Raw genomic sequence first — 9291 nt, forward strand, 5'->3', positions numbered from 1 at the left:
CCGCACATCAGGATCACGTACCAGTCCGGTATCACCTCCGCCATTAGAGCCTCGTCCCGAGCTCCTGCAGACAGAAATGGAGGAGAAGGAGAGCGAGGTCAGGAGGAGGAAGAAGAAGGAGCACCACGGTCGTTTTATAGCTCGAGATTGGTGTACGGTGGGTGAAGTCCACCAGCGCCGCTCGTCGCTCGATCGCCGGTGTTCGGAGGCGAATCTCGAGCAGTGCCGACAGCTCGCTGGCCCGCGAGGTGAGTGCATTTCTTCATTTGGAATCTGGGCTCTTCTATCTTCGACTTATTTTTTTGGCTTTCTTCTTTATTTATTTCATTTTGATTTTTCCCTCTTCCTCTATCCCTATCCTCTAGGTAAAGAAAGAAAGAAGAAGAAAATAGAAAGAACAAGAAAATTATGATGTGGAAAAGAAGACAGGAATTGTGTACAATGGCATTGTACAACAATTTAATTTGGAAAAGGGATGTAGCGTAGCTTGGTAGCGCGTTTGTTTTGGGTACAAAATGTCACAGGTTCAAATCCTGTCATCCCTACCTATTACTTCTTTCTTCTTTATAGGCAGTAGCGACGAGATAAGAAGGAATAGGGGAATATTCGATCGTTCACTCCAAAAAGAGGGTCCTATTGAAAAAGAAATTATCCAAAATAGAAAGAAGTTTTTTTTTCAAATTCAATTGTTTATTTATCTCTTATTCAAAAATTTCCTTGAAAATCGAATTTCATTTTTTCATGCTGCGCCGACAGCTAGCACGCTGCGCACTATCGCAGTACGGCCTAGATGCCCTACGAGCTAGACGCCGCCGGTGGGGAAAACGCGGGAAAGCGCACGGGAGAGAGGAAGAAGAGAGAGCCAGAGGTAGAGGAAGAGACTGACAGTGGACCCCGAGTCCACCTGTCAGCCACAGAGAGCACTGTGCTCTCGGGTACGACCAGCGTATATTTTCATTAATTTAGAAATTTATTATAAATTTACTGTAACCGATAGTAGACTCTGACCATAAATTTCTTCACACATCGCCAGTGTGCCACACTGTAGTTTTGCACCACTTATTGCCCTCTCACTGTAGCTACATTTTAATTACAGGAGTAAGATGTTTGTTTTTGTGTTAATAAGAGTAAAATATTTCTTTTTAACAACCCTTAGCAAATCTCGAGGACGAGATTTTCCTTTAAGGGGGGTAGTGTTGTAACACCCCAAAAATTTAACCCTGTTTTTAGTATTAATTTTTTTTGCCAAGAGTTTAAAAAATTTTGCTCTCTGGATTTTCTGTTGATTTCAGAACCAATTTTCTTTAATATTGAGGAGTTTTCCCCCAAGTGGAAACTTTCCAAAAATATTATTGGACTTCTATACTCACTCAATAAAACAATTCTAAATCAGTGGTTTTATTTGCATATTTGTTTTTCTTCAGCTTTATTCTTTCAAAGTGATTTTTCAGAGTCTCTTTTGCACTGCAACCATTTGATAAATGCCTCCAAAATTTTCACCAAATTTTGGGGATGACATATGATGTCCCTAAATCACTTTTGTGCAAAAGCATCTTCTGATCATTGGAGATTTTGAGCCCTACACCTTATTTTCAAATCTGGTCCAGTGGGCAATTTTGCACTACAACCTATTTAAATATTTCTTTAAAACTCCCACCAAAATTTGGAGAGGTCAGTAAGAGTATATTATCCACCTTTATGCAAAGACCAAGTTATGTCCTTTGAAAATTTTGAGTGAATCAACCTCTTTTTCATTGTTGTCCAACTTGAAGATTTGTACTGCAACCATGTTTTTACTTGCTCATTTACCCATGGTCCTTTTTCCTACTTGTAGTCCTTCTTACAAAACCCTTAAGTCTAAGAGCATGAACCCATTGGATTATTTTTGGTCCATGAAATGATAGCCTTTAGTTTCTGCCAAAAACTGACTTTCTCAAATATTTGCACTAGCAAGTTTCTTCGCTTGACAAACTAGCCTGGCCACCATCACCTACTCCTAAAGAGACCCCAATCTGGAGATTATGACCACTCCAAGAAATGCCTAGGTGTCCTAGGCATTTTGTCAAACACCTTGTAGGCATGACCAATTTTGACATAGTTTTTAATTAGCATTGCAAGCTTGGTCTCCTAGCCTAACCCCCATGTCCATTAGCTTTCTTGCAAACCCTAGACAAGTCCTGTTAGTTGCCAGCCTTACCCGAGCGCTCTAGACCACCTTGGCATTTGGTCGAACACGTCGCGTGCGTCCTCTGGGCGCGCCCAAAGCGCATGTTTTGCACGCACATGCACCAAGCCGCCGCGTCGCGCCCCTGACTTTTGCTCGCCCTGCAGAGCCGCGCCCCACCCTCGACCGCTCACTAGAACGAGCCAAGCTGCCTCTGGTAACCTACAACACCACCGTCAGAGCCCCTTGGCGGCATGCCGGCGTCCGCAGTGAGCTCCTGCCACGGTCGGTGCCGCCCGAGCCGCAGCCGCGCGCCAGCTGCCCCTGGAGCAGTCCGAGCTTATCCCCTCGCTCGTCTGCAAGCGCTCGTCCATGCCACGATGCCCTGCCGTAGCAGAAATGGTCGACCGGCGATCTTATCCTTGGCAATGGCGGAACCGACCTAGCTACACTATCAAATGGTTACTCCGAGCTCCTCCTAGACCTCAGGCAGCCTCAAGCCACTACACTAGCGCTCCCCTAGCTCGCAATCGACTAGGAGAGGCCGTCTTCCCTGTCTCCGGCCAGCTCGGCCACCGCCACCCTCCGGTCCGTTTCGTCGCAACCAGGCCCTCCCCCGTCCAGCCAACACCACCACCCGACTCCCCTTCATCTTGCGGAACCGCCCAGCAGCTCAAACACGACCGGGAGCCACCGTAGTTCAAACGCCCAATACTCCCAAAGCCACCGGCCGCCGTGAAGCCCGCCGCCGGCGACTCCCTCTGTCCCCACCTGACTGGCGACCACCGGGAGGACCGCCCTGGACCCGCGGATCCATCTCCACCCTCGGTGTCTCGAACGGTGCCGCTGTTTGCCGGCGAGCGTCGCCAGAGTCCCGGCTCCGCTCGGGGCAGAGGAAGAGGAGGGAGAGGACTAGTCAAACCTGACCTGTGGGCCCGCTGGACCTACTGGTAGTGGCACACGTGCCGTCCATGCTGGATAAGTGGAGGCGTAAAACCAAAATACGCCTTCGACGTGGTCAGTAATCGAAACATTTTTCTTTTTTTGTTTTATTTTTAAAAACAGATTTTTGACCAAAACTTTGACTGCTTATAACTTTTTATATATAACTCCAAATGAATTGATTCTTTTTCCTACCTCTCTCAAATATTGTCTAGTTTATTTTAAGATTAATTTCAAAAAAATTCAGACAACTTTTTGGTACTGTTTTTAAACTATACATTGATTCAAAAATATTTTTAATAGGATTTTGGAGAGAGGAGAAAAAACTTTCAAAGTTTTGGAATGCACCTTGCCTCCCCACTACTTGAAGGCAAGCATTCTGAACCCTGGCATAATATCGTCGTGTGTTGTTTGATACAGTTACAACACCTCTCATCTCGGAGTTTTCATTATTTCTTTTGTGATGATATGTTCAAACTCACGAGTGCATATTGATGATCCTTGCTATTGGAGTTTGATATGTTTGGATAGTAGTCACCCTCACATGCCTCTCATGCATACCGGAAGGAACCTGGGAAAGTCTCTATCTTGGGTGGACACGAGCTTGTCTCTGGTCGTTGAGTCGGTTGTGTCTGGTACGGCACAGTGAGGCATGATGAGTGGTGGTTATGTCTGTTGGTTGAAAGTATACTTGTTATGCTAACCATGCAGAGAATACTTAAACCTCTTGAGTCGACCATAGATCGAGTCTTGTTCCGGTAACCCCCACATTTGTTTCGTACTACCACATGTCCCTACCACAGGTAGGGTACAATTCAGTAAGTTGTCAACCCATTTCAAGCACATATCGTACAGAGGGGCCGGGATGAGGGTACCACGGCCATGGATTAAAGCCAGTCATCCGGTCAGGGGGCATGGGTGTTTCTGTTGTAGCTGAGGGGGTAGCTTCCCCAATTTGCGCACGGTATAAATTTTGTTATCCCTTGCTAATCGAGGTTGTAGCCTCCCCACTTAGAGTTTTGCTTAACGAGTGTCGTGGGTGATTCCAGACACCGGTAAGTTAAGCTGGTGTGTGCAAGTCAGGTGCGTTTTCATTTGAAAGGCCGTAGACGGAATTAGTCCCGATGGACTAAAGGAATCCGTTACTCGTGGGTAAAGAGTACACCCTCTGCAGAGATTAAACCTATTCGAGTAGCCGTGTCCGTGGTTAAGGACTACAGTCTGGGTTGGGTCAAGTGTTGGTCTTAGTGTCGGTCTTCGGAGGGGAAAAACAACTAAGTTTGAACTTTGATTTAGACCAGTGAAATATGATGATTGTGATTATTATTATTATGGACTAACGATGTTCATTATTTGATTTATTGAGTATCTCTGGGACGGTTCTACCTCCAGGATATTCACTGTGACTATTCCATTATAAGCCCTTTATGTGGTGTCGCATAGACGCCCGACTGCGGCATGTTTGTTATGTATTTATTATAAGCCCTTTATGCGGTGTCGCATAGACGCCCGACTGTGGCATGTTTGTTATTTATTTATTATAAGCCCTTTATGTGGTGTCGCATAGACGCCCGACTGCGGCATGTTTGTTATTTATTTATTATAAGCCCTTTATGTGGTGTCGCATAGACGCCCGACTGTGGCATGTTTGTTATTTATTTCCCATATAAGCCTTTATGTGGCGTCGCACAGACGCCCGACTGCGGCACGTTCATTATTTATTTCACTTATGAGCCCTTTCTGTGGTGTCGCTCGGACGCCCGACTGAGGCATTCTATTTCTGCTCTCTAATTGCATTATTCATGTGTTGCGTGAATAACTTGTTTGCGTGCATCATGGATTTTATTTCTGTGACTGACGTTGTGAACATAGAGTATTTCCGAACATGATTATCATTGTTATATTATTCCTGTGTTCATAATGTTTGCGAGTACATTCAAAGTACTCACTGGCTTGTCCCTGGCTATTGTCTTGGCCAGATTTCTTGCGCGGAGAGGAACAACGAGATGACAGCCCCGGAACCTAATCAATGGTGATAGCAGCCCCGCGAAGATAGGAGTTACCTGGTCAGCTGTTCCCGTGGGAAATGGAGTTCCACAGACGCTGATGACTACAAACCGCTTCCGCCACCAACCACTAGAAACCTTGTGTTGTACTCATAGGCCAGAATGGTCTTGTACTACATATCATGTAATTTGCTTGGAGTTATTATATCAAGTTTGTGTCTTGCCAGCTAACAGTAATCCTGGGGCTGGTGAGCATAAGGGCCATTTTCTGGGAAATTAATATCCCGAAATCCGGTCCTGACACATCAATAACATGTATACCACATATACCTTTGTTCACCTTGCCATCCTTCTTATCCGCCAAATACTTGGGGCAGTTCCGCTTCCAGTGACCAGTCTGCTTGCAGTAGAAGCACTCAATCTCAGGCTTAGGTCCAGATTTGGGTTTCTTCTCTTGAGCAGCAACTTGTTTGATGTTCTTCTTGAAGTTCCCCTTCTTCTTCCCTTTACCCTTTTTCTTGAAACTGGTGGTCTTATTGACCATCAACACTTGATTCTCCTTTTTGATTTCTACCTCCGCAGCTTTTAGCATTGCGAAGGGCTCGGGAATAGTCTTGGCCATCCCTTGCATATTATAGTTCATCACGAAGCTCTTGTAGCTTGGTGGCAGTGATTGAAGAATTCTGTCAATGACACTATCATCAGGAAGATTAACTCCCAGTTGAATCAAGTGATTATTATACCCAGACATTTTGAGTATATGTTCACTGACAGAACTATCTCTTCCATCTTGCAGCTATAGAACTTATTGGAGACTTCATATCTCTCAACCCGGGCATTTGCTTGAAATATTAACTTCAACTCGTGGAACATCTCATATGCTCCATGACGTTCAAAACGTCGTTGAAGTCCCGGTTCTAAGCCGTAAAGCATGGCACACTGAACTATCGAGTGGTCATCAGCTTTGCTCTGCTAGACGTTCTTAACGTCGTCAGTTGCATCTGCAGCAGGCCTGGCACCCAGTGGTGCTTCCAGGACATAATTCTTCTGTGCAGCAATGAGGATAATCCTCAAGTTACGGACCCAGTCCGTGTAATTGCTACCATCATCTTTCAACTTAGCTTTCTCAAGGAACGCATTAAAATTCAACGGAACAACAACGCGAGCCATCTATCTACAACAAACATAGACAAGCAAAAATACTATGAGGTACTAAGTTCATGATAAATTTAAGTTCAATTAATAATATTACTTAAGAACTCCCACTTAGATAGTCATCCCTCTAATCATCTAAGTGATCACGTGATCCAAATCAACTAAACCATGTCCGATCATCACGTGAGATGGAGTAGTTTTCAATGGTGAACATCACTATGTTGATCATATCTACTATATGATTCACGCTCGACCTTTTGGTCTCAGTTTTCCGAGGCCGTATCTGTATATGCTAGGCTCGTCAAGTTTAACCTGAGTATTCCGCGTGTGCAACTATTTTGCACCCGTTGTATTTGAACGTAGAGCCTATCACACCCGATCATCACATGGTGTCTCAGCACAAAGAACTTTCGCAACGGTGCATACTCAGGGAGAACACTTATACCTTGAAATTTAGTGAGAGATCATCTTATAATGCTACCGTCAATCAAAGCAAAATAAGATGCATAATGGATAAACATCACATGCAATCAATATAAGTGATATGATATGGCCATCATCATCTTGTGCTTGTGGTCACCATCTCTGGAGCACCGTCATGATCACCATCGTCACCGGCGCGACACCTTGATCTTCATTGTAGCATCACTGTTGTTTCGCCACCTATTGCCTCTACGACTATCGGTACCGCTTAGTGATAAAGTAAAGCAATTACAGGGCGATTGCATTGCATACAATAAAGCGACAACCATATGGCTCCTGCCAGTTGCCGATAACTTGGTTACAAAACATGATCATCTCATACAATAAAACATAGCATCACGTCTTGACCATATCACATCACAACATGCCCTGCAAAAACAAGTTAGACGTCCTCTACTTTGTAGTTGCAAGTTTTACGTGGCTGCTACGGGCTGAGCAAGAACCGTTCTTACCTACGCATCAAAACCACAATGATAGTTCGTCAAGTTAGTGCTGTTTTAACCTTCTCAAGGATCGGGCGTAGCCACACTCGGTTCAACTAAAGTTGGAGAAACTGACACTCGCCAACCACCTGTGTGCAAAGCACGTTGGTAGAACCAGTCTCGTGTAAGCGTACGCGTAATGTCGGTCTGGGCGGCTTCATCCAACTATACCGCCGAACCAAAGTATGACATGCTGGTAAGCAGTATGACTTGTATTGCCCACAACTCACTTGTGTTCTACTCGTGCATATAACATCTACGCATAAAACCAGGCTCGAATGCCACTGTTGGGGAACATAGTAATTTCAAAAAAATTCCTACGCACACGCAAGATCATGGTGATGCATAGCAACGAGAGGGGAGAGTGTTGTCCACGTACCCTCGTAGACCGAAAGCGGAAGCGTTAGCACAACGCGGTTGATGTAGTTGTACGTCTTCACGGCCTGACCGATCAAGCACCGAAAGCACGACACCTCCAAGTTCTTGCACACGTTCAGCTCGATGACGTCCCTCGAACTCCGATCTAGCTGAGTGTCGTGGGAGAGTTCCGTTAGCACGAGGGTGTGGTGACGATGATGATGTTCTACCGACGCAGGGCTTCGCCTAAGCACCGCTATGATATTATCGAGGTGGAATATAGTGGAGGGGGGCACCGCACACAGCTAATAGATCTCAAGGATCAATTGTTGTTGTGTCTAGAGGTGCCCCCGTATATAAAGGAGCAAGGGGGAGGGGGCGGCCGGCCAGGAGGGGGCGCGTCAGGAGGAGTCCTACTCCCACCGGGAGTAGGACTCCCTCCTTTCCTTGTCCAATTAGGAGGGGGGGAGGAAGAGAGGGGAGGAAGGAAAGGGGGGCGCACCCCCCCTCCTTGTCCTATTTGGACTAGAGGGGGAGGGGGCGCGCGGCCTCCCCTGGCCGCCCCTCCTCTTCTCCACTTTGGGCCCATGAGGCCCATTAACCCCCCCCCCCCGAGGGGTTCCGGTAACCCCCCGGTACTCCGGTATATATCCAATAACCCCCGGAACCATTCCGGTGTCCGAATATAGTCGTCCAATATATCAATCTTCATGTCTCGACCATTTCGAGACTCCTCGTCATGTCCGTGATCACATCCGGGACTCCGAACTATCTTCGGTACATCATAATATATAAACTCATAATATAACCGTCTTCTAACTTTAAGCGTGCGGACCCTATGGGTTCGAGAACTATGTAGACATGACCAAGACATGTCGCCGGTCAATAACCAATAACTGAACCTGGATGCTCATATTGGCTCCTACATATTCTACGAAGATCTTTATCGGTCAAACCGCATAACAACATACGTTGTTCCCTTTGTCATCGGTATGTTACTTGCCCGAGATTTGATCGTCGGTGTCTCAATACCTAGTTCAATCTCGTTACCGGCAAGTCTCTTTACTCGTTACACAATGCATCATTCTGTAACTAACTCATTAGCTACATTGCTTGCAAGGCTTATAGTGATGTGCATTACCGAGAGGCCCAGAGATACCTCTCCAACAATCGGAGTGACAAAACCTAATCTCGAAGTACGCCAACTCAACATGTACCTTTGGAGACACCTGTAGAGCTCCTTTATAATCACCCAGTTATGTTGTGACATTTGGCGGCACACATAGTGTTCCTCCGATAAACGGGAGTTGCATAATCTCATAGTTGTAGGAACATGTATAAGTCATGAAGAAAGCAATATCAACATACTAAATGATCAAGTGCTAAGCTAACGGAATGGGTCAAGTCAATCACATCATTCTCCTAATGATGTGATCCTGTTAATCAAATGACAAATCATGTCTATGGTCAGGAAACATAACCATCTTTGATCAACGAGCTAGTCAAGTAGAGGCATACTAGTGACACTATGTTTGTCTATGTATTCACACATGTATTATGTTTCCGATTAATACAATTCTAGCATGAATAATGAACATTTATCATGATATAAAGAAATAAATAATGACTTTATTATTGCCTCTAGGGCATATTTCCTTCACAAGTAACATACCAATGACAAAGGGAATAACGTATGTTGTCA

General features: G+C 45.3%; 1 non-coding gene across 1 annotated transcript; it reads left to right on the forward strand.

Annotated features, from left to right (window-relative positions):
• Positions 1-471: 471 nt before the first annotated feature.
• TRNAP-UGG (transfer RNA proline (anticodon UGG)) lies at positions 472-545 on the forward strand. The gene has a single exon. It is a non-coding gene; the product is annotated as a tRNA-Pro (tRNA).
• Positions 546-9291: the final 8746 nt, after the last annotated feature.

Source organism: Triticum aestivum, chromosome 6B (assembly GCF_018294505.1).
Source record: "Triticum aestivum cultivar Chinese Spring chromosome 6B, IWGSC CS RefSeq v2.1, whole genome shotgun sequence".
NCBI classification, from domain to species: domain Eukaryota; kingdom Viridiplantae; phylum Streptophyta; class Magnoliopsida; order Poales; family Poaceae; genus Triticum; species Triticum aestivum.